General features: G+C 43.9%; 1 long non-coding RNA gene across 1 annotated transcript in view; it reads left to right on the top strand.

Annotated features, from left to right (window-relative positions):
• Positions 1-12,656: 12,656 nt before the first annotated feature.
• The window catches only part of LOC135901564 (uncharacterized), a 28,969-nt gene continuing 16,059 nt past the window's right edge, over positions 12,657-25,566 (top strand). Inside the window, exon 1 of the long non-coding RNA XR_010564175.2 lies at positions 12,657-12,834. This is a non-coding gene — a long non-coding RNA (uncharacterized lncRNA). The remainder of the gene's footprint in view (positions 12,835-25,566) is intronic.

Here is a 25,566-nt window from a genome sequence, read left to right on the forward strand (position 1 = left end):
TGAGATAACTCAGGGACCCAACTGCTGCTTCTCCCAAGTATACGCATTTTGTCTTGAGCCCTAAGCAGTTCATGCAAAACAAAACAAAAAATCATGAGCCATTCCACACACTGAAGGTGGATGACCAGCAGCACTGTTCAGCACACGACACAGAGGCGACACAGAATTTTGAACAAAGATATGAACACATTTATTGTCTTGATCGGTGGCCATCGTGACGATAGGTATGCACACAAATTCGAGTATCACTTCTGTTATTATTTATTGATTCTATCATATTTGCGTATAGCCCGAGGAGCAACGGCAGGAGCAGAGACAAGAATGTAATCGTCGCTGGCCTTTGCCGCTATGAGTGCTAATCGGTCACGATATGACAAGAATTTCAGCTTCCACGCTGCATATAAACAGGATTTGCTGATTCATTCAGTGAATAAAAACATGCTGACAGGTGTGGGTTTTTTTTGTTGTTTTTTTTTTTTTTGATGCCCTCGATAGTTCGATATTTGGTTAATTTATATTTTGTGGTCCCGTGAAATCCAAATTAATTCTGTTTTTCGCTGTACTGTGTGCACACCTAATTTGAAGCTGCATTGCCTTGTGACATGGAAGAAACAAATAGACAATGAAACCAGACAGGGCCCCATTGCCGGTATAAAACCCAACATCATGAGGGGGGGGAGGCGTTTTCTTGGGAAGAGTATTGTAAGTAAAAATACAACCTGAGAACAAAAGTGGCGATATGCCAAGTACAAATTTTGCATCATTGAAGTTTATTACAATGCTTTCTATAAAATTTGGTACGCTCCTCAATCACATAGTCTTGGGTTGTCCTATGTTCTGTGAGGGCAGGAAAATGAACAGCGTGCCTCCATTTCACTTGTGTAGGCTAAACTGGTTGTGCCAGTTGACACACTAGTAGCAGACAGTGAGTGATCATGGAAAAAACATATCGCAGAGAAGCAAAGGGTATGCTTGGACTTATAGGAGAAAGCTCGGAGAAAAAGAAGCAAAAAGGCTCTCAAGATGACAGTGGAAAGGCATGTATGAATACTACAAGGAGTGCTTGCAGTGCAGGTTATAATGCACTAATTTAGAGAGAACTGGAAAACTGGCAAATTATATGCTCATGTGGGAGTCAAACTGGCAGCCAGCACTGCGAGAAAAACTGGCCAGGTGACAACCCTAAACCCAGAAGCATAGGGGAAAGAATTATGTTTCATTAAAATGTATACATAAGAGGTGGGCAAATATGTACTTTGAATATGAATAGGAAGTATTGGATATCGAATAGTCAAACACAGATGCATACATTTGCAGCAGGAATATTTATTTCAGTATAATTTTGGCACCATGCCTGCACTGATCAGTGCAAAAAAGAGAAAGGATCAGTTTTCGATATAAATGACAAATTCTCACCTGCCTCGGTGGCTACGGTGTTGCACTGCTAATCCCGAGGTCGTGGGATCAAATCCCAGCCATGGCGGCCGTATTTTGATGGGGGCGAAATGCAAGAACGCCTGTGTCCTGTGCTTTGGGGGCACATTAAATATCCCCTGGTGGTCAAAATTATTCTGAAGTTCCCTCACTACGGTGTGCCTCATAATCAAAGCATAATTTTGGCACCTAAAACTTCTAATTTTCATTAAACAAACTGTACGAATAGCTTCTCAATAATTGCAGAGCCTGGTTACAATCTCTCAAGTAAAAATGGCTGCTGATTGACTAGCTTTCCAAAATTGACAAATAAATGGTTTCCGCAAAAAAGATCAAAAGTTGTGAAAAAAAAGAAAAACAACTTTTGTAGGGCTTGTGCACCATACACACAGGCAAAAGGGCCTATTGCAAGGAAAACATCACAGGATGTAGCATAAAAAATAAAACTGCTACATGATTATACTGCGAAAAACACTAAATGACAGACTACAGGGAAAAATCGCATCATGTTGGCTTCTGCCACAAAACTGAAAACAAAGCTTGCTTTACCCATTTTGTTTCTGCATTGCTTTGAAAACTCTTCACTTCTTATGTTTGGCAATACAGTTAAACCTTGAAATGACGAATTTCACTATATAACAAAGTATTTACTTCATTATAACATCTTGTCCATAAACATCATGCATGTTGAACCTCAATATAACAAAGTATGTTTATGCACGATTTCAATACTATAACGAAATTTTACTGTCGCCTGTGGGGATCGAGGTGCCTTCCCGCGCCTCGTCCCCCAGCTCGTGCGTTGTGCTCAGCTCGATCTCTGGGAACCGCCGCCGTAATGGCAGCAAGCATGGCAGACACGGCTAGCACGCCAGAGCTAATTTCTCGCATAAACCATGCTTCCACCCTCCCGGGGCCGAATCACCACGCGCGCTAGTGTCACCGGGATGCGCCCTGATTGGCCTCCCGAATGGCGGCCCCTGGGCGCCCTCTCCACCCGAGCTCTCTTCCGCTGAGTGCTTTATCGCCGTAGCAGATGCTCACAGGCGCGCAATGAGTTTGCTACATGGGACCTTTGCTCCCGCGACTCCTCATTCTCGCACTTGGTGGACCGCTTACCGGTTAGCCCTAGCACAGCTGGTGTGCAGTTTCGGTTGGTCTTGCAGTGGGCCTTTGCCAGTAAGCACCACGACTGTCACACTGTGCTGTATCTGGGATGAATAAACCCACGTTTGTTGGCAATCTGACTCTGGAGCCTTATCTGCGCCGTGTCGGAGAGTCGACAAACCCTGCCGTAGTGCCTTTGTGCGTTGCGGAGTGGAGGAGCGTCGTGCCCTTTCCTGACCATCGCTCGTAGGGTGAGCCTTGTGCAAACCCATCTCCACACGCCATGAAGGAATACCAAGGCAATAAAGGAAACTATCGTGGATGCAGATGGCCCAGTGGCTGAATTGCATGTGGCTGGTTGCTTACAAGCACACCTCTCAAGCCGTGAGCGCGCCACATGAGAGCTGTCTCTGAAGCAGAGCAGTCTAGCAGTAAGACCTTCTAGCTGTCATGCTCTGTATAAAGTCGAAGTGCGCTCACTTTCATGCCTATCGTGCACATCTGTTTCAAATTTTTGGTCCCAATTACACAAACTTTACAAATGCCCCTCGTATGTACCTGAGATGACTCATTACAACTGCTATTATGGTTTGGGCCACTGAACAGATATTGACAAACATTATTGTGATCAGGATTGCTCAAAGTGAAAGTAAGAAATACTGACTCTGAATCAAGGCTTTAATGAGCACGATACCTGTATTTCCACATTTTGTTTTTAATCAAACCAGCACAGATACATACAACCAGTCAAGTTCATCTCTTACTAGCATGTATGGAGTCTACCGTGCCCTCATTTGTCATGAGGCACAGCTATATCTTTCGCCAGTTCATATTAGCCTATGTAGGTTTATGTGAATGAACTGTAAAACCCTCCAATTCCATAAGCACAGTTTTCCATGGAGGCTGTGCACGCACATTCACGGCCACTAACTTCCAGTTCCCTCTTGCCTGAAGTGTCAGGTTCACGTTACCTATGCCCTTCAACCAAAGGCTTTCCTCAATTTTATGAATTAAAGGCTATTGCAATATGATGGGAACTTCTGTTACTTCAACACTATTATTTATGAAAGCAGTATTTCCTGCACAATGGAGAGTAAATGTTCCTTTCTAAATCCTTCTGCATATGTGCTTGTTTCACTCAATGTTTACAAAATAGTGCTTATTCACAATATGTTTTGTTGAGTTACATCTGATACCTAGGTACCTTCTTGAAGGGGCATCAGCCCTCTTGCCCTGTGGCCACGTTCATAGGCATCTGCACTTTTTCTTTTTGTTTCAATGACAGCAGAACTGTTAATCAAAATGCAAATTACATTCAGAAACAGTATTCAACAGGGGTCAAACAAGGGATGTAGCTAGAGGCAACATTTCGACAAGGAATCTTTTCTTCGTCAAGGTAAGTAATGCAATGTTCCATCAGCTCAGTGATTTTGTTGCTACCAGTTACAACACATGAGAAATGTCAATATATGCAAAAGTATTGTTACCGATGAGCCGAAGTGTCCATAGAGTATATCTCAGACATCTCAAAATGCTGTAAGCCAGAAGTTCAGAATAAAAGTAACTGGTGCACAATTTCATCTTCATCAAGACAGATTGGACTTGGTGGCACCAACCAAACGACCATGCTCATTCCTGCTGTTTTCGTCGTGCAGATTGCACTGTGGCCAAGCGGCTTCACCACCGGGCAGGCCACAATGCATGGAAACGGAACAACACCAGTGGCTTTGGATGACAGAACAATGGATAACAAATCTGTGCAAAGTCCAACCACGATGGACACCCCTCAACAACGCACCGACCATGTCACAATGCAGGCCCGTCAATGCTAGCAAGCACTCGACACTATAAACACGGCCCATGACACCAAATGCTTCAGTGGACTTGGTGGCACCGACCAAACAACCATGTTCACTCCTGCTCTTTTCATCTGTGCAGATTGCGCTGTGGCCAAGCGGCTTCACCACAGGGCAGGCCACACATATGCAAGGAAACGGAATAACGCCAGTGGCTTTAGATGACAGAACAACTGGTAACAAATCTGTGCAAACTCCGACCACGACGGACACCCCTCAACAACGCAACGACCATGTCACAAAACAGGCCCGTCAACGCTAGCAAGCACGCAACAGTATATAAACCTGGCCAGGTCACCAAACGCTTCAGTGGACTTGGTGGCACCGACCAAACGACCATGCTCATTCCTGCTTTTTTTGTCGTGCAGGTCAGTAAAAGCTATTCTGTACCCTCTTTACAGGACAATGTTGTAAGGCTGATGGTGCTGCCAAGTCCACACTTTCTTGTTCTTGATTGTTTAATGCTATGATGTATTTAAGCTATTGCTACTAACATCAGACGATGTTGAGCTTAACCCTGGGTTGAACTTAGATTTGGAATTTGATACTCGTCCTAATAATGAGCTTCTGAGGCAAATTCTGAAAGAACAAACTAAAACAAACAAAACGTTATAAGAACTAGTAACAAAATTGAAAAAAGTTGAGCAAACAGTTGATAACATGGAAACTAGGCTTACTCCAATTGAAGATGACATGGAACGATTAAATTATTGCAAGAGAAAGTGGCCAAATGTGATAACAAATACGACACCACGAAAAGTCAAATCCAAAACCTTGCACTGAAACTGGACGATTTAGAAAGCAGAAGTCAACGAAACAATTTGATCATTTATGGCGTAACGGTAAAATCTAACAAAGATACTGTCACACTCGAAAAGATAATGAGAGAAAACAGTTTAAAAGAAGCACTAGGCATTGAAGTGAAATTCCTTAAAAGAATTCACAGGATAGGTACCTGTGCAACTAACCCACACCAGCCCGATCATCCTTAAATTGTTTGATTATGCCAAAAAAAGAAGAAGAACAATCTTGCTGCTATAAACTCAAAGGCCCACCAATAATTGTTTCCAAAGATTTTTTCTAAAAAAATAAAGGAAATGCGCAAGCACTTGTGGCATTCAGCGGCAAATGAAAGGGCAAATGGAGCAAAAGTTAACGTTCGACAAACTGAGAATCATTGAGAAAGTTTATACTTGGGACCCAGTGAAGAATATTAGGACTGAGTTGCCACAGAAAGCAAGTCTTTCATAACATTCCCTATCCACCTCGACTTCGCTGAAATCCTCTAAAAGTAAGAAAGATTCAAAGTGACACCCCAGTACCAAAATATTACGGATCCTTTTCCTTAATGCCTGAAATGTGATAAATAAATTTGATCAATTAGAAAACATAATCCTGTCTTATCAACCTCACATTCTAATAATAGCAGAAACATGGCTTAACTGTGGAGTTTATAATTCTGAAGTTATTCCTTTATCATACAGACTGTTCTGTAAAGATAGAGGGTCAAGAGGCGGCAGGGTGGCGATAGCAATAAAAAATAATATAAAGTCCTTAGAACTCGACGGCATTCCCAACCATGAAAGTGTATGCTGCAAAATAATGTATTATAACAAAAATATAGCTGTAGGTAGCGTATATCGGGCCCCGAATGTGGCGCCTGACTTCGTTGATCATATTCATGATTATTTCTTAAAACATACCAATTCTAGATCAAAATTTGTTATTGCCATGAATTTTGACCTTCCCGGAATAGACTGGATCAACCGCCCTTGTGACGGCTGTTACGTCGCGAGTTCAGAATCGCTGCTAGACATGGTGTTCACGTTTTCACTGAATCAACTGGTAACTGATACCTGTATCACTTCAACATCATCATCTTTACTCAACCTAGTTTATATAAGTAGTATGTTATAATGCTCTTCCGTGGCCATCTAGAATGGCATTTCAGATCGTAAAACGCTTATCTTAACCTGCCGCATTTCAACCACGCGAAAATACAAAGAAACACTACCTACTTACTTTAAGGATTGCACACGCCCAAATCATCTTGCAGTGCTAGACTTCCTAGAATCCCTGTTTCATACATTCAATGAACTAACAAATGTACATTATCTCTGGACGCATTCTACAAACATTGTTAAATATTGCAAAGGAACCTTTATTCCGAATGAAAAGAAACGCATTAACCGCGAATACTCATGGATAATGCGTGAAATAATCCAACTAAAAATAAAAATAAAATGACGGCAGAGAAGGGGTATCAAGTACATGTACATTAGAACAAAAAATTTTGGAAACAAAAGCCTGTTTCGTTGACAGTACGTTACCGTCATTTATGGCGCGGCCCTCACAAATTCTGCTGATACTTGTCAGATGAATGAGAAAAAACAACGCAAATCAAAATTTTTGATCAAGTTATTCAGGATCCTGAACAAATTGCTAATGAGATGAACAACTTCTTTCAGTCAGTTTTTACAACACATGCTACTAACACAGTCTTAAAACATTGTGCTGTCAAAATACCCATGGAAGGATTAACTGTAAGAGGGCATACTTTCTCCATTGTATAAGCTTGATCTTAAAAAATCTACTGGTCCCGATCAGATTACTAACTCATTCTTAAGTTGATACACAAGCTGGACATCAAATTATATATTTGAAATGTTCACTCTTTCTCTTCAAACATACATAAGTGTTACCAGACGACTGGCGCAAGGCTGCAATAACTCCAATACATAAATTGGGCTTGAAATTAGAGTTGGATAACTGCCGCCCAGTGTCACCAACAAGCTCATGCTGCAAAATAATGGAACACGTAATATTTAAGGCCATAATAACTCACCTAGAAACTAACAAACTTTTATATAAACAACAGCACGGTTTCAGATCAAGCCTGTCGACTATAACCCAATCAGCTGAGTTAACTCATGGCATAGCTAATGTACTTAACAATAATGGCCAATTAGATGAAATTTTTTTAGACTTTTCGAAGGCGTTTGATGCAGTCGCGCACCAGGATTTACTCACAAAGCTATCAGCTTTTGGTATTAGTAATAAAATAATATTCTGGATTAACAGTTTCCTAACCAATTGCAAACAGAGTGTGACAATTAATAATCGTCTTTCACGACGACTCGAAGTCTGCTCCGGAGTACCTCAAGGATCGGTTCTTGCACCACTGTTGTTCTTGATGTTTATTAACGACATCTAGTTTATGTTAAAAACTCCATTCAGATGCGCCTGTTTGCCGACGACTATGTTGTGTACACAGTTGTACATAACTCAGATGACCAAATAGAACTCTGCAATTCACTGCAAACAATTCACTCCTGGTGCAACAATTGGGGCGCGAAACTGAACACTACAAAAACGCATTACATTTTTTTCACAAATAAGGAACTCACGCTTAACTTTACATATGCAATCGGAAGCTCAATAATCAACAAAAGTGACCAGGTAAAATACCTAGGCATTAAACTCACGCCTAACCTTAACTGGGAGCCACATATCTCAACCATCTGTCAAAAAGCCGAAGGCAAACTATGCTTTTTAAAAAGGAAACTGCGCATTGCACAACCACACTTCAAACTAAATGCATTCAGAAAACTAATAAGGCCATGCCTAAAGTATGCTGATATAATCTGGAGTCCTCATCAAAAATACCTTATCAATAAAGTAGAACGCATACAAAAATTTGCAGTCAGGTTTGTATATTCAGTATACAAAAGGCTATCTAGTGTCTTGAGTCTGATCGCAAGGGCAAACCTAAAATCCCTTTCACAGAGAGGAATAATTTCTCGACTAAAATTTGTTTCTCAGTTATACCATGGTCATTTCCAGATAACATGTTCTCATTACCTGCATGATCCTCCTAGACACTCAACCAGACTAAATCATTCTAAGACAATCCATCTACCTCCAAAGTCGTGTTGATGTTCACAAACGCTCCCATTTTCTATCGGCCATTTCCCAGTGCAACAAGTTAACAAATGATATTGTATGTTGCAATGACATTGACTCTTTTATGAACATCATTCAGTGTATTGACTTCTTGCATGATTTTTTTTGTTTTTGTTTAGTATGTACTCGCATTTACCATTACATTTCTGTACCACTCCTTCACAGGCCGTGAAGGGCCTGCAGTATATTAAAAAATTTTTTTTTAAATTTGCTTGAAAATTTGATGCAAAGCTAGTGCCCCTATAAGCAAACTTGCAGCTGTATGTAACAGACCATGGTGTGGGTTTTTCATATTTGTGATAATCAATTCAGTCACAAAAATCTGCTTGGAAAGTACTGATCCACTGAGTATTTTTTGGTTCTGAAGATGCTGCTGTGCCTCACAATGTAAATAGGAATAGTACGAAAGGGTCACGTTTTCTTTTTTTTATTCTGTTGCTACTGTGGGATCTGTGTGCTCAAGACATTTTACTGACAGTAGGTGCCTTCTACAAACAGCACATAGTTTTGTCTTGAAACCCTCACAACCATGACATGCCCTTTGTTCCTTACAAGCCATGCCATGAGAAACTTTTTTATTTGGTAAGAATAGTTGAACATGTGTGTGCACTGGTTATGCAAAATTGTGTGTTTATCTGGAATAATCAAGATGCAAATGTTATGTCACTGTCAGTACGAACATCTGCACTCCAATTAAAGAGGTAAGAACTTTCTGCCAAAACCCTGCTAAATTTTGCATCTTGGTACTTAAGCCCCAGGCATACGATTTTGCAGCATGGAACGCATGCTGGAATATCACACTGTTTCCTTGGAATAAAAAGAAAAAGAAAATTAAAGGTACTGGTTGAAAGGAACAAAAAAAATTAGGCAACCTTTTCGAGGCGTAAACAATCATTATTCCATTTCGAAATTCTTGCATTGTATGCTCGAAAGCTCGCACATGATAATGCATCCGAAAGGCTGTAGAGATTATTTTATTTGGCAGCTCGATATCTCTCATTCTTGGCATTATCAAAGATTTTGAATGATCCGCTGACATTGAATTGAGGAAAATGATGGGATATGATGGAAGATTGCGGACCCAAGTTGTTTGCAGACTCCATGAAATTCGTGAAAATGAACCTTCAGCTGCATGAATTGTTATTTTTCTTTAAATTTAGACAAGCTTATGCTTAGGCATATGCCTAAACAAACCTAAATTTCTTAAAATGCATGGTTGCATTTCTATGAGCAAAAATTGTTGCATATCATATAGGGGTGATCATGTTGAAGTTTTACGGAACTTTTAAAAATAGCCTTTGGCAGATAGCATAATTTTTGTCCTTGGGATGGATTATTCAAAGAGGTGTACATTACCAAATGCATGAGAAAGCGAAGCACATAGTTATCTAATTATCAGAAATTCACTTATTAATTACTTTATGGCGCATATTGCAATTTACGAATTGCGACTGGTGAGTTTGCAAGTCTTATCCACTTGAAATGAATTTCTAGGATAACACCAGTTTCGAGATGCTTCTCAAAATGTGGGACCAAATATGCATGGATGTTCGAGTTACTTCTGTGCTTCAATGCATAAAAGAGCGTTTTGTTAAAAAAGTAAGTGGAACAACAGTGCATTCTTACGGCTAGTTTGATGGCACACATCTCTAAACAAGTGTCATTCTGGAAATTCATTCCAAGTGGATACATTGCCTTGCATACTCGCCAGCCACAATTTATAAGTTGCAATATGTGCTGTAAAGTAAATAGGACATTAATTACTGAATTTTTTTCATTAGTTGAATATATGTTTTGGTTTCTTGTGCAAGTAAAATAATCTCTAAATAATCCAGCTTAATGACTAGAATTATGGTATCTGCAACAGGCAATTTTGAAAAATTTTGTAAAACTTCAAAATGATCATACCTTATAATGCACCATGATGTTAGGGCATATTTTGTGCTCATACAGAAAAGCATCTGAATTGCAGAAAACCTCCAAAGATATAACAATTTAAAAAATTTGAAACATTGCTGTAAAAAAATGAAGGACATTTGTCTCAGCTCCAGCTAGTGCAAAGAAATTTCATGACGTCATCCTTAATTGACTAATGGATAGCCTCACTATCTAGACTGGAACCTTCACAGCACTTCCTTTCTGTAAATATTTTTGCTTCACATATTTGTTAAGAGCTTGATGCAAGCTAAAGGAATGCCGCCTTCTTCATGTTGAGAGTGTTCTTTACTGCTGGTGTTATTAGTTCTTGGAATGCGGCAGGCCCCACGCTATATTTATCGCAAATGCTACTGTCATTTTTATTTTCTAACATATGTATGATAATAATAGTCTTAAGAAACAGCATAGCCTGTAAAAATGTAATATTTTGCCATCAAAGAGGTTCCCTTGCAAAAACAGAAATCTCCGAGATCTGCTTCCCTACATGAAACCATTTGAATGTATTTCTCATTCAACATATCACACAGGGTTTGTACAGAATATTTGACTCAAAATTCATGGACAACTCCAGGATTTCAAGGATGCTAAAGACAAAAAGTCAAGGGGGGGAAGCAAATCTTATTCATACACATACACTGGAAGAAAGTAAAACCTGTGTAGCTGCAATTTCTTGCAGCTGAGCAGCTGCTGAGTTGGGCAAATGCTTTGAGCTCTTCAGGTGGCTTTTCAAAGTTGACTTCCCCATCGTAATGATGTCAACCGCCTTCTAGCATGATGGTTAGTAATGTTCTGCTTCAGCCAAAGATAGTCACTGTATTACAGGCAAATGGCTGAAACTTACTTTCTGCCAGGTGTTTCAAGAACCTAGGGCTCGAAAATGGAGCCATGACGGCTGTGGCATGGACCAACCAGCAAAACAACAAAAATAGTATGGCTTGGTTGCTCAATCTGGCGTTGTCTAGCACAACGACGACAATGGTAATTTAAGTACGCTTGCCATTTGGTGGCTGTGGACACACGCCACATTGCATCACTTAGCAACCCTGAAAAGAAAATATCTAGGATCATTTCTTGATAGACAGTGTCCATGGCATACTCCCAATGCAGAGTTTGTTACTTTGAATGTTAAAAGGTCGCCCCCCAGCCCCAGTTTTCAAGGAATTCAAGGAGTGCATTTATTTTCAGACAGTTTTAAGGGCCCTTGAATCTCATATTTTTTTTAATTCAAGGGCTTTCAAGGATATCAAGGAGTTGTACATACCCCAATTCAGAGCAGGCTGATAAACAGCAGTCAAATACCCTGGTATTTTTTGTGTACTGATTTCAGGTGTAAAAATTACAGGGGTGAATTGTTATTTGTGGGCTTTTTGCATGTTGTGTGATGAGCGACTGCCATACATTATTGAAGAAAAAAGTAACTAAAATTATTTTAGTATTCAGTTGCCATGTATTGCATCACTAGACATGACATGGATTCCGAGTAATTAAGTTTTAATTTATTCTAAAGTTTAAAGAAGTTATACATGCATCATAGGGGTTTAACTCATTTACAGAAACACACCAACACTGCAACCATGGGCAGCCTCGGGCGTGTCTTGTCAAAACATGCAGCAGGTGGGGAGGGTAGGGGTGACTGCAAGTGCGGCATGTCCCTGCAAGAAAGGGAAAAAAAGGGGGGGGGTGAAGAGGGGTATTCGACATTGATTGCAACTTTGGTATAAACGGTGCTCGTGCGCGGGCGTTTTTTGAAATCGGAACTTACTGTATTCACAGTCGTGGTGGGTCAAGAAAAAAAAAAAGGAAATTCAGCAAAAGAAGCTCGATCGGTCCATGCCTGCCCAGTCGCACCGAAATGCAGATGGGCAGGCATTGAACAAAATAAATACAGCAGGCTACTCTTTCCATTACAGTTCTATGCGTAATGTCATGCGTAGAGTTCGTGAAGCGGGAGTAGAGCGGAAGGCTGCATTCCCAGATATTTTTTTTTGTCGGACTCGAGCAAAATTTACCTACGCAGCTGTCGTCGGTACCTAGGAGCAGCCGTCGACAACGTCCCTGAAGAACGAGAAAATACGTCGAGAATTTCGCTAAGTTGGGGACAAGGGCGCACCACAGTCCACAGTGGTCTGATATAATTGCGCCGCATGGCTCCTCGCAGACGTTTTTTTTTCTTTAATAAGAAAAGAAAACTTCCTTGATGCTTTAAATAAGCGCGCCGTATCATGTACAACTTTTTGGTGAAAGCATTCATTAATTCCACAGCATCTAGAGCGAAAGGGGAGAAATAAGGTTATGCTGGGGATTTCCTTGGTGACTGTGTAGGGATATAGAAAACGTCTAAAAGATTGACCACCGTGAAGTCCGACGCCATTGCCTGCTTTGCGTTATGTGCCGTCCAACGTCGCGCCCGTTTGCCTCTCGGTAGCGTTCCACCGCGTTTGACACTGCATACTCTGGCTCATTGTTCGCGGTGGTGCGCCTCATGCAGCACTTTCATCGCCTTGACTCCATGTTCGGCCTTCATGTCGGTGTTGTGGTAAGGAGTGTTTTTTATGGTTTTGTTGTCGTGGGCAAACGAGCCCGGCGTGCATCTGCCCATTCGCTACACGATCTGCACTGTGGCCCATACAGACACACTCGATGGTAGGAGATAGGATCATTTGCATAAAAGTGCGCCTTTTAGCGTTGAGATAAGGTCCGTTTGTCAACACGGGCATAAGTAAATTTTAGCGGCTGCACAAACATACATATGCCTGCGGAAACTTTCCTTTCACACACTGAATGTCGGAAAAGGTGGTAGGAGATAGGATCATTTGCTCCACCTGACCTAAAGAATAGAGGGGCTTTAGACTGACCATGAAATTAATACAACCAATACAGCACGGTAGTTTTGCACTGCTATTGCTTGCGTGGGCATTCCTGAATCAAGTGATATACTGCTACACTACCACGAAAATTAGCCGTATGTCATTCAAGTTCGGTGGCATTTAAAACAATTGAAAAGTGCGTTAACGTACATTGAATTGCTATGTTTGGGGTAGCGAATAAAGCTGGTATATCATTGCGCGTGACGACGCTGGTCGCCATGATCTGTTGCGCAGTCGGCGTCTTGGAGGTTTTGTAAGGGGCAGTGAGCCGCCTTGACATTTGTCCAGTGCACGCAGAAAGCGTACGAACGGACAAGAGTGTATCATTGTCAGCACATGATCACTGCTGGGCAGTGTTACAGATCTTTCATTTCAGAAACATTTCTTAGATGACATATTCGTCTAGTTTACATTTGTGAATGGCTTGATCTTATTCTTATTATGTGTTCATGTTCGTCAAGTTCGCCTTTCGTTTGGGGCTGCCGCTGCAGTTGGAACAGCCAACAGCAGCTAGCACACATAACCATCGTGAAGAACGGAGGCAGGCAAACCTCTACCGCACCGACATTCAAATGCAGAGCGCAACAGCGGTTGGGGTACCGCGACGGTAAAGCTGCTATCCCAGCATTCCTAGCTGTGACGTCGGTGCATGCGTACTTTGTAACGAGCGATAAATCCTATGTCATAACGCCGCGCACAGCTGTGTTAAACCACTCGATCGCTAAGTCTTGGAAAAGTTAATGCGCGTGGATATCGGCTAAGAGATCGATGTACTGATGCCTGGGGTTAATCGGCAATTAATATTTACTACAATGATAAAAGTCAAGCGGCACTACAGGCTTAACGCAGTGTTTGAAAGGAAATTAAATATATATATATTTTTGGCTGCCTAATTCTCATGGAGACTTACTACAGTGAATAAGCGCATTTCTTGAGCTGCTTTGGTCGCACATGTATGGGACGCACGTGTGTGCATGCGCCGTCTCGTAACTGACCCGTGCCGCCTGACGACGTATTGCACCCTCGCTTGGCCTTGCAGCTTTTCTAAAGTCTGGATATCGGTTACCTAGTAGCAAGAAACTGACTGCACCGCTGCAGTCAGTTTCTAGTTTCTACGTTCACATTGAACATAATTTTCGTCTTCAAAGTGAAGATTTGAAACACGCAAATTTCACGGCGTGCAGCTGCAGTATCTGGTTAGTCATTCTGGAAAGCCGAGTTTACTTTTCTCACTTTGCGTTGGAATCGACATCGCTTGCTTCCCGCCCCCATCGCGCTGGAGCACGCAGCGTACTCTGCCAGATAACGTTAAAATTACAAAGAAAAAGAAAACAACCGTCGATTGCACTGACCGGATATAAGCGAAGCAGACATACTTTTAACGGTCCCGTTTGCAACGTATACGGACGCTCGATTATTGCGAAGATAGGCAGCCGTGAGAATTTGTACGTATGGAATTCTAGTGTTTTACGCGCCAAAATCTCAATCTGATTGAGGAACGTAGTGGGGGATCCGGATTAATTTTGACCGCCAGGGGATCTTTAACGTGCCTCCATTGCATGAGACACGGACGCTCTTGCATTTTGCCCCCATCGAAATGCGACCGCCGCGGCCGGGAGTGATAACCTTCATGAAAGCACCATGCGTCCAAACATTTGAGACCAAAAGACTTCGTTCGAGCAAAGCACTAGCCCCTCTTCACACACGCGGTAGAGCGACGCTTTCCTCCGAAAATGTCACCCCCCTCCCCACTTAAAAAAAGAGAGAGAGAAATCCTTGAATATCGCTTATCCACCGACCGGTTGCCAAACTGCACATTGTACAGGGGTAGGCGATCTTATACCTACGGGGTTGCAACACGGTTCGCAGTGTCTGGTTCTGCTTTATCACTCGTGATCGTTCCGTCCTCATCTCGTTCTGTCGACCTCAAGCGCGCTTTTTGCTGCGACTTCTGTTGAAATCCTTGTGTCTAACGTTCCACTTCTGCAGCGTGCGTCTGTGTGCGAGTGGTGCTTAAAAAATATGTGCCCGTACTGCAGGTTTCACCGTAATATGCGCAGCACCATGGTCGTTTATCTACCGGGGAAAACGTAGCAGTGTAGATATTAATGGGCATCACGTCACCGTAAACTACTTTACTCAAGGCACGTATCTATCGCCTATGTTACACCAATGAAGTACCGAATCCCCGTAGATGGAACAAGTATTTGCAAGAATCTTTCTACCACCGTTTTGAGTCGTTTTGGGAAGGTAAAACTTGCATTCCTGATACGCTCTTCCATTTTTTAAAAATATATATACCGCATTATTTCGAAAAGTCTACCTATTGGGAACGCTCGGATAAGACGAAAAAACCCCGCGTGATGGTCAGTTTCGTTGAAAGGGCGGCATTTTCTAGCGCGTGGTGTTAGGAGAATCAAACAAAATGAGTCTATAGCTGTAGCAACAATTGCACCCACAGTTCTAGCATATATAATTGAAGCCTTATATTTTACTGATTAGTGATGCATCTTCACTTTGTCTTCACATCTACGCAAAATGTGGGCCGAATACACGCGAGTTCAATGTGTTCACCATAAGCCTCGCCTACGCACTGCAGGACAAAATTAAATAGAACACCATTGTATTTGGGGCCATATTTTAGGGGACGGATATATCTGAACTGATATTAGTCATGGCGATAATTGGCACAGCATGGCAGACAAGAAAACTCGGACGCGACGCTGATTTCCTGCAGTCAGCGCGTCGTACTTATCCGCTGCTTGTGTCCTTCCACGTTGTGCCGATTATCGCCGTAAATTACCAACTCACCCAGTACTCTACGGACAAACCTTAAGCACTGGCTGTTGAATTTGTGGTTCCGCCATTTCAGCATATATGCCATAAGTTAGTTCCACTCGTTGCATTGATTGCAGAAAATCGGGTAATCATCAACGTAACGAAATATCTTGATAACGCTATCACCTAAGGCTTTCTCTAAGAAGCTGTCAACCTTACTCGGGTAAATATTGCTAAGAATAGGGGCACCCTTTGAGCCAATACAAATGCCTGATCTCTGCAGAAAAACGCCATCTCTCCACCCAATCAGCGTCGACTTCAAGTACATTGAAAGGCAAGCGTTGTCAAGATATTTCGCTACGTTGATGATTACCTGATTTTCTGCAATAGGGAAGAATTCGATTCCGCTGCCACCTCAGTAAGTGAGCAATTTAAACTTTATGGAGGAGGATTAAAGTTTACTAAGGAATTTCCTCAGCGATGCGTAATTCAGATTCTTGACATTTCCTTGGTCTTCGAACAAAATCACGTTTGTTGGCAGTACTCCCCAAGATCTTCGAAGCCGTTGTTAAACTTTCAATCGAAGCATTCCAAAGTAGTAAAAAACGGAATTGCCATGTCGTGCCTTAAGTCTTCTCTCACCAGATCCTGCATGCACAAAATGAGCGCCAGTTTTAATGCGCAGGTCTGGCGACTATTAGAAGCAGGTTATCCTAGTGTAGCAGTGGCCACTGTGGCTGAGCGCCTAAAGAAGTCGGTTTCGAGGGGGACGGATGTGATTACAGAAAGCAGTAATAACAAAAGAGTAGTGGCTATTCCGCACATTCATTCAGTGTCGCACAGGCTTTAAAAATTTGCAAGTAGATATGATGTTAATGTTGCTTTCACTGCTCCCAATAAGCTAGGTAAGATATGCGTTGCCGTGCAGAGGAAAAAGTAGCAGGTAAAAGGCAAAAGAACAGATATTTGTCCAGTGAAGCACAATAAGAACAACAGTTTTACTGACTGCCGTATGGGTGTGGTTTATAAAATTCCCCTTAGCTGTGGCCAGTTCTACGTAGGGCAAACGGGGCGGTGTATCAATCAGAGGTTAATGGAACATAAAAGGTCGTTAACCGGTGGATCGCCTTCTAATCTTTCCCTACATTGCCAAGATTGTAACTGCACTCCAGAGTTAGATGAATGCGTGATATTGTACAGGCATAAGAATGAAGATGCGCGTCTTATGGTAGAGGCATGGCATAACGGTGGAAGTGCGTGCGTGAGTCAGCCTTCGATCGCTTTACATAAGGAAGAGATTAGGTGCCTTAACAGTTATCTCTCACGTAGACCGACACATGTACCCGGCTGACACGTGGTGATACCATTCCTGAGCTTGCGCAGATGAGTTTTGTGTCTTCCTTTTTTCGCCTCAGTGCTCTCTTCAGTTGATAATCGGCGTTCGTGTAGTCCACTTCTCTACTCTTGTGTCCTGTCTGCACGCCTCACCTCTTTTTCGCATAATGAATCCTCACCAACTAGCTCAGCTTTCTGTCGTTCTAGGTGGACATTCCGCTGCAGGCGCATTTCTGCTGTCTCCGTGTGGTTCCGTATAAAGCACGGGCGATAAAATAGTCGCCGCATGCCGTGGGCTGTATGTGCGAGTGAAAGCGGGCGAGGGTGAGCCGGCGATCGCGGCCTTGCACGCAAGCGAGGGAAGCGGAGAGGAAGCGCGCCGTCTTCCGTTGCGCGCAAGGGTCTGGGGAGGAGGGGGTGTCGCGGTACCTTAAAAGTAGGGGTGTGCGAATATTGAAATTTTCGAATACGAATCGAATACGAATAAGGCAAAAGCTGTCTTCGAATATCGAATATGTACTACGTACGTAGTATTAAAAAGTAGCAAAATGTGGTGACAATAGCTTTATAATGCTTGTTAAAAATATTGCATTTTACAACGCTGCTGCAGGTTAAAAAGACACTCATTACAAATAATGCGCTCAGGTAATGAGAGGTAATGCTCTCAGTCAAGTAATGCACTTTTTAGTGATTATCATGAAGGAAAACTAACTGCTCAACATGTTCAGAAAGTAAACGCACTGTATGCACTGTGACACCCGCCGTGGTTGCTCAGAGGCTATGGTGTTTGGCTGCTGAGCACGAGGTTGCGGGATCGAATCCCAGCCACGGCGGCCGCATTTCGATGGGGGCGAAATGCGAAAACACCCGTGTACTTCGATTTAGGTGCACGTTAAGAACCCCAGGTGGTCGAAATTTCCGGAGTCCTCCACTACGGCGTGCCTCATAATCAGAAAGTGGTTTTGGCACGTAAAACCCCATTATTTTTTATGCACTGTGACAACAATTCAAACGGTAGAAAAGACTTTCACTTGGAACTGAGGTGGCAGCGATGGCGAAGTACTTGTGGGCAAGTGTACTTAAAAGCGGGTACGTACGTGAAGCGGCCAATGGACTGCCGCCACTCACAAGGATCCTTGCCCCTTTCGAGAAGATGCTTTTCCGTATAGAGAGGCAGACACCAAATGTGCGCTCTCCTTGTTCATCACTAGACCGTCAAAAGCTTTCCATACAGTCGACACCAGCGGACACGAACTCGACGCTGGCATGGCAATGTCCTCACTGGGTTCTACGCCAGCTGCGCGGAGCTCCCTTGTTACAATGTCTTTCAGCCAGATAATCTAACCAGACGCCTGATGAACTGTGTCCTTAAAGCTTGGATCAAGAAACAAGGCCAGGTTGACCACTTCGTCAAATCTCACTCAGCGAAACGAGTCTTGACAGATTTTGCGAGATTGTTAGCAAACGCTGAGTTGCCTTTGCAATCTTCGAGGCAATGCAGCATTCCAAAAATAATTGGAATTTGACAGGACAATGAGGGGTACTTTCCAGCACTTAAGATCGCAGTTGCGTCAAATAAGGTCTTCGATGCCTCCAAAAACTCCACTGCATCTCTTCACTTTGCAGAGTTAAAGGTATCTAAGCTCGTGTACGAAAAGGTGAGTTCAAGTCTGATGGACTCTTAGAGTTCAAGGAGCCTTGAGAGGATGAGGTACTGACTGTTCCATCTTGTGTCAACATCCTACGCAACATAGAGCACGTCTTTGTTCAGCTACGTCTGCAGATCGATCAGTCTTTTGTGTGCACTAGGGCTATGCTTGAGGTACTGACTGTTCCATCTTGTGTCAACATCCTACGCAACATAGAGCACGTCTTTGTTCAGCTACGTCTGCAGATCGATCAGTCTTTTGTGTGCACTAGGGCTATGCTTGTAGTTCCCTACAATCGCTTTAGCCTTCTTGCAGAGTGTGTTGATTGCCGGAGTACACGACATTTCATTGCTGATCACTAGGTGCACAGTGTGCGCAAAGCAGGCTCGCTGGAGCCAAGGCAGTCTCCTGGCAGCCGCTCAGATATTGCGGCCGCTTGGATATTGCGGCCGCTGTTCGTCACGATGTACTTCACGCAGTCGATTGGTATCGCCCAGTCGGTGCATAGCTGCTCCAACGACGCAGCTATGTTCACAGCCGTGTGACTCTCCGGCATATGTCGCGTGTTCAAAGTCAACTTTTTCATGTCGAACTTCACCGCAGGAAAATGACACGTGAGGCTTACAAACCCCTCGTTGGCACGCGGCGTCCAGATATCGCTCGTAATAGCGAGAGTGCTTGTTCCGTGTTCAAGTACTTTTCGCAGCTCGTGTCGTACCTTTGCTGTTGTGTCGTTGTACATGAGTGGGACGAGCACACGCGACAATTTTGTTCGAGGTGGCTGACTGTAGCACGACTCTACAGCTGCTTCGACCAGTGCTTTGAACTGATGTGGCAGAAATGGTGAAGAAATGAATGGCTGCCACATTCTGCTGAAGTGCGTTTTCTTTCTTCTGAGACAATGACTGCTGTCTCTGCTGAAGTATATCATCCAGTGTCGGTTGATTCTTCAACGGAGGATTTGCAGTGGCCTCTTTTTTTGTACTCTTCCGTCAACAAAGGGTGCTGCTTCATCTGATTTTGAATAGTAGTGGTCATTCCCGTTGGTATTTCAAGAGTATGTTAGCACGACTTGCACCGAGCTGTCGACGGCGAGAGCTTTGTGTAGTGCCGCCAAAGGAGACTTCTTCCGGCTTTCTTTTCTTGCTTGCTCGGTGGCTCGTCATCTGCAGTTGATGCCATTCTTGGAGAACACGCCTGATCGAGGGCTGTATCAGCACTGAGATAGTTGCAAATAGCGCAGTGGCGAAGTTAGCGTGTTTTGCGTTTGTCTCAAGAAGAAGCAGCGCAGCAGGTAGCAGAGAGCCGGCGATTACATGAGAAAAGCGGGAACACAAGGCGGGAGTCGTCGATGGCGATGCAACGTTCTCCTCGGACATATTTATTTCTTTTTAATTTCCAAACATCTAAAGATTGTCCAGGTAACACTTTGGGCATACATATTTCATCGCATATAGTTACAGAGCCCTAAAGAACATCATATATGGTTATGAAAGAGCCATAGAATAAAGCTTGGTAAAAATAAACTGCATGAAACTCCATGGTCGTGTCTCACGGGCGTCATGCAGATAGACTGAAACAGAGCATACAAATAATGAGCCGGTCATGCGAAGTTCTCAATGAATAAACATGTTCCGAGGAGAATGCGGAGCAAGTATATAATTCGTTACTTGTTCAATTATTCCGCCTGTCAGAATATTCGCCGTTTCTACCGTTATTGGGCCATCTTCGAATATTCGGGAATTTCCGAATATGCATTTCTCGAATCGAATACGCTTCGAATAAGGAAAATATTCGATTCGTATTCGAAATTTCGAATATTCGCACACTCCTACTTAAAAACATTGTGCGATGGGGACAGGGTCTGGCCGCGCACTGTGTTTTCGCGGCTTAGTTCGCGTTGATGCGAGACGCAACACGAAGGCCAATTAGCTCGCTGCTACTGCCGCACTTCCTCGCTCCAGCGTTTTGATAGTGAGTTCCCGCGGTCATTGAGCAAGATTTGTTCATGTTTGCTTGTGCGCGCGTGACACCGTGCTTGTTAATTTAATCAGTATGCCTATGTTTAAAAGTTTATACTATCGATAAAACTACTATCCTTACTTCGTACAGTTGTTCACTGATTTGCTATCGTAATCGATGATTCGCCTAGCGGGCGAAACTGCGACTTTTTTATTCCCCCTACTGAATAACAATCAATAAACCGTATTTCCTTTGTGTAATGCGTGACAGCTCGGTTGCACATTATTTTGTCTTTTGTCGCACTGCCGCAGAAATATAAAGGCTGTTTCGTTTTTTGTAGTGCTTCTAGTTCTGTTGGTAGGCCCTAACCGTTCACAGTACCATTATTTGTATTTGTATCCGTGTAACCGAGACAGCTTCTGCACCTTTCTTATGTAATACGCAACATGGTAGGATTAAAACTTTGTTGCACGTACAGACTGGCGACTTCTGGGTCGTCGTCGAATAGTTGCGAATAATGTAGAGCCTTCTCACCATTAATATCAGTTTTCATTAAAGGTTGTCATTACAGTGCACATTATGAAGCATGCTTTATTAAAATCACGAGGGATAACTCGAACCAACTAAAGTCGCTTGTTCGCAAAGTCTGTGCTCTTCGCAGCGTACGCGATCATGCATGATCGTATAAAGTTTAAAAATTGAGTTCTCGGATTTTACGATGCCAAAACAACGATCTGATTGCGGTGCCTCTTGATTAATTTTAACCATCTGGGATGCTGCAACGTGCGAGCATTGTTGTATTTCGCCCCCATCGAATTGCGGCCGTCGGGATCGAATCCGCGACCTCGTTCTCAGCAACGCCATTGCCACTAAGCTACCGCGGCGGGTCATAAAATGTTTGAAAAGGCAGCTTTATGGGTAGGGCTCCATGGTTTCGGATAAATCCGAAAAAAATCCGATGAACACTCGCCGGTAAAATTTTTTGACAATTCGGACTTATCCGGTAAACTATCGATTTTAACGTACAATATGACCCTGTTCCGTTCTTTATCGAAAGCCTTTGGATAAAAGGCATATGTTCGTAGCGGTCATTGATACATCGGCAGGTTTGGCCGATATAACCTTTACCTCACGTCAACAGTATCTCGTAGACCGCACCCATCGCACATTTAACAAAGGGCTTGTCGCCCCCCCCAGGAGCGCGAGACGACATTTTGATATACGGTCCACTCGCGGCACTCGAACGCCAGGGGACCGAATCGAGTGCGTAAAGCCTGATGGCGGAAAGCATGGCATGTTCACATGACGCATTTCTGTAGTGCGTAAACAAAAAATTTGGGCAAGCAAAATGGGAAAGAAACGAAAGCTTTCCAGCGACTACGCAAAGGATCGACTTTAGTGATTTTGAAGAGTTAGCGTCGTCTGACGGAGTCATTGTTTGCAAGTTTTGTCGTGTTACAGCACTGCCAACGGCAAGGGCGTCTTCCATGACAGCAACCTCGTAAAGTATGCTTGCGTCTATTACAACAAGCTTTAAAGTAACAAACGTAGGTGTTTTTTAGTCAAGTATTTGTGCTTAGGTGTATATTGTGCGTTCGAACCTTCCAGACATCTAAAATACGCTTCGTGTGTTCTGATGTTTTCGTGTTCAGATATCATTTCATCTAAGATTTTGGAGTATTGAGAATAATGCAAAATTAAATTCCGAATTTCGGAAGGAAAGGCGGGAAAACCAGCGCATCCAGATCGAGATCCCGATCCCGGTCTCGCTCCCAGCCCGCGAAGCGGGCCACGTGGGCCGATAAAGTCAAGGGCTCCGTTACAGCGCCGTCGACGGGAAAGAAGGCTACGACGGCCAAAAGAGCAAGTGGTAAGGCACAGTCAGAGCTAGTGAATTATCCCCGAATCCAATCACTTGAGGGGGAAAAATCAACAGCTCAGACGTGAACTTGCAGAGCTTAAGGAGGCCTTAAATAGCATTAGAGGGCAAATCTCGAACCGCGATGAGGATAAAATTAAAGCTCTAGGCCCGCTTGCTGGAAAATCCAAGCGTAAAGCTCCCAACCCAGAACCGGTGAGCGAGACAGAAGAGGAGGATGAGATGGCTGAGCCGAGCGAAGCCACAGCTACCGCCGCCGATCCTCCTGCCAAAATAAACAGCAGAGGCAAGCTATGGCTGCCATAGAAAAGACCCTATGACGCATGATGGAAATGCTCTCCGGGATGGAGACGAGATTAACTCAAATGGAGAGACCCAAGGTCCACGCCAAAGGCCGGCGTCGACAGTGCAGAATCAGGCGAACCCGAATCCCGGAAGTGGAGCTAAACGGGCTGATTGATCATTCTCAGTAGGCAAAATGGCGAACGCGAATAGCAACAATCTGAAAATCTGGCAGTGCAACTGCGCAAGTTTCCAGAGTCGAAAGGCCCCATTGGGACAGCTTATCAGGTCTATTGCGGACAAGCCGCAAGTTATATTGTTACAGGAAACGCTATATACAGCAGAAATTCCCCTCGGGTACCGCATGGTAGCATACAGGAGAGAAAAGGGCAGAGGTATCGCTACCCTAATCAGAAAGAACATCTCGTTCGTTGAGTACGAGGTCCGCGCGTACAAAGCGGGCCTCGAGGCCCAGTTAATAGAGATCGTACCCAACAGTAGAATCTATTCTAACATTTTCATTCTCAACGTGTACAGCGCACCATCGGACAGGAAAAGAGACTTCATTACTAGGCACCACCTCTAGGGTGGCGAGAAGCGCGCCTCTCGTTGTTGCGGATGACTTTAATGCACCATATACGGAATGGGGGTACGGTTACAAAAGTGCAAAAGGGAAGAACTTGGCCTTCAACGCTACAGAGCTCGGCTTAATACTCGTCACAGACCCAAGGCTCCCCACCAGATCCGGTAATTCGGTTAGTCGAGATACGACCCCCGATCTCATCTTCCTCCGAGGTATCGAAGGCACGTGGAACAACCTCCAGGAGGGGCTAGGCAGTGACCATTACATACTTGAAATTCTTTTCGTGTCAAACCCAGACCACCCGCGAGATATGAGTATGTGGACTGGGACCTTTTTCAAAAAAATCAGAAATGAAACAGTCCCGCCAGACGAAACGTATGCAGATCTGCTAGAGAATCTGAACATGGCAGTTAAAGGAGCAACCAAAGAAATCATTACAGATCTTGAAGTTCCTAAAATGAACTCGAGACTGGCTCACCTTCTGGAGGCCAAATACGCCATCTCAGCCAGGTGGAAGACCCAAAAGCTTAATCGTAGACTCAGATTGAAAATCGCGCTTCCTAACAAGAAGATTGAAACCTATTCGGCCCAGCTCGCCCGGCAGCAATGAGATGAGACGTGTACCGAAACGGACGGGCGTATGCGAAGAGGTAGCAAATGAAGCTTATCGAAAAGTCTCCTCAACGATAAACAGTCTAAGGACACCCTTAGCCTTGCAACGGATAGGCTCATTAAGAAGCAAACCGCAATCGGTCTCGCCGACAGGGAATTCGCCAACAACTTAGCACATACTTATCTCCCCCTCGCCAAAGACGCGGATCGCCCGGTAGAGCGTGTGAAATACATGGGATTCTCGGCACCTTATCTAAACAAACCTTTCACCGTGTCGGAAATCAGACACGTTCTCTTCAACCTAAATCGCAAATCAGCCCCGGGACCTGATGGAATCACGAACAAATTCATCAGGAACCTAGACGATAGGGCAATCGAGATAGTCACCGCCAAAATAAATGAGGTATGGAAAAGCGGACAGGTCCCGATAGACTGGCGTACCGCAAAAGTGGTACTCATACCCAAACCAGGAAAACCCCAACATATAAATAATCTGTGACCTATTTCCCTTGCATCATGCATCGCCAAGGTTGCGGAGCACGCGATACATAACAGAATCACTGAACATATTGAAAACGAGAAGCTCTTTAAACTAATCGGCTTGCGTTGTCCACACAGGACGCTATGCTTCTGCTTAGGAAAGCAATCTTTGATAACCCTACTCGTGACGTGAGAGGGATCCTCGTACATGGACCTCTCCAAGGCCTTCGACAGGGTCGCGCATAAACCCATCCTCGCGGAGATTTCGTCTCTCAACCTGGGCCGCAGTTTCATAATTACACCAGATCTTTCCTCGCGGATCGCAAGGCACACCTCCGATTAGGCGTGGTCACGGGAGGACTTTACGAACTAGGCACCTGCGGCACCCCGCAGGGCTCGGCCCGCTTCCCACTCTTATTTAATATAGCCATGCACAAACTCTCCACTCGCCTCGCTGCAATCCCGAACGTAGGTCACGCCATTTATGCGGACGATATCACGATCTGTGCTCCGGGCAGATCGCTAGCCATGCTCGAACACTCGTTACAAAGCGCGTTGGAGGCTACCGAAGACTTTCTTTCAAACACGGGCCTTGAACTCTCCCCCGCTAAATCAGAGCTACTGTTATACCGCCAGTCCAGACAGGGGGTCAGAAACCTTGCGCTTCTGGAAACTCTGCGGATAGAAATTCGAGCTAGAAATGGGCATCCCATAGCGAGGATAGACTCGGTCAAGATTCTAGGTCTCCTCATTGATGCCGAAGGCTGTAGCACGACGGGCCTCAACAGGCTCACTGGACAGGCTATAGTAATGTCCTAAGACTTGTAGCCCGCGTCTCAAA

The sequence above is a fragment of the Dermacentor albipictus genome, chromosome 1 (assembly GCF_038994185.2).
Source record: "Dermacentor albipictus isolate Rhodes 1998 colony chromosome 1, USDA_Dalb.pri_finalv2, whole genome shotgun sequence".
NCBI lineage: Eukaryota > Metazoa > Arthropoda > Arachnida > Ixodida > Ixodidae > Dermacentor > Dermacentor albipictus.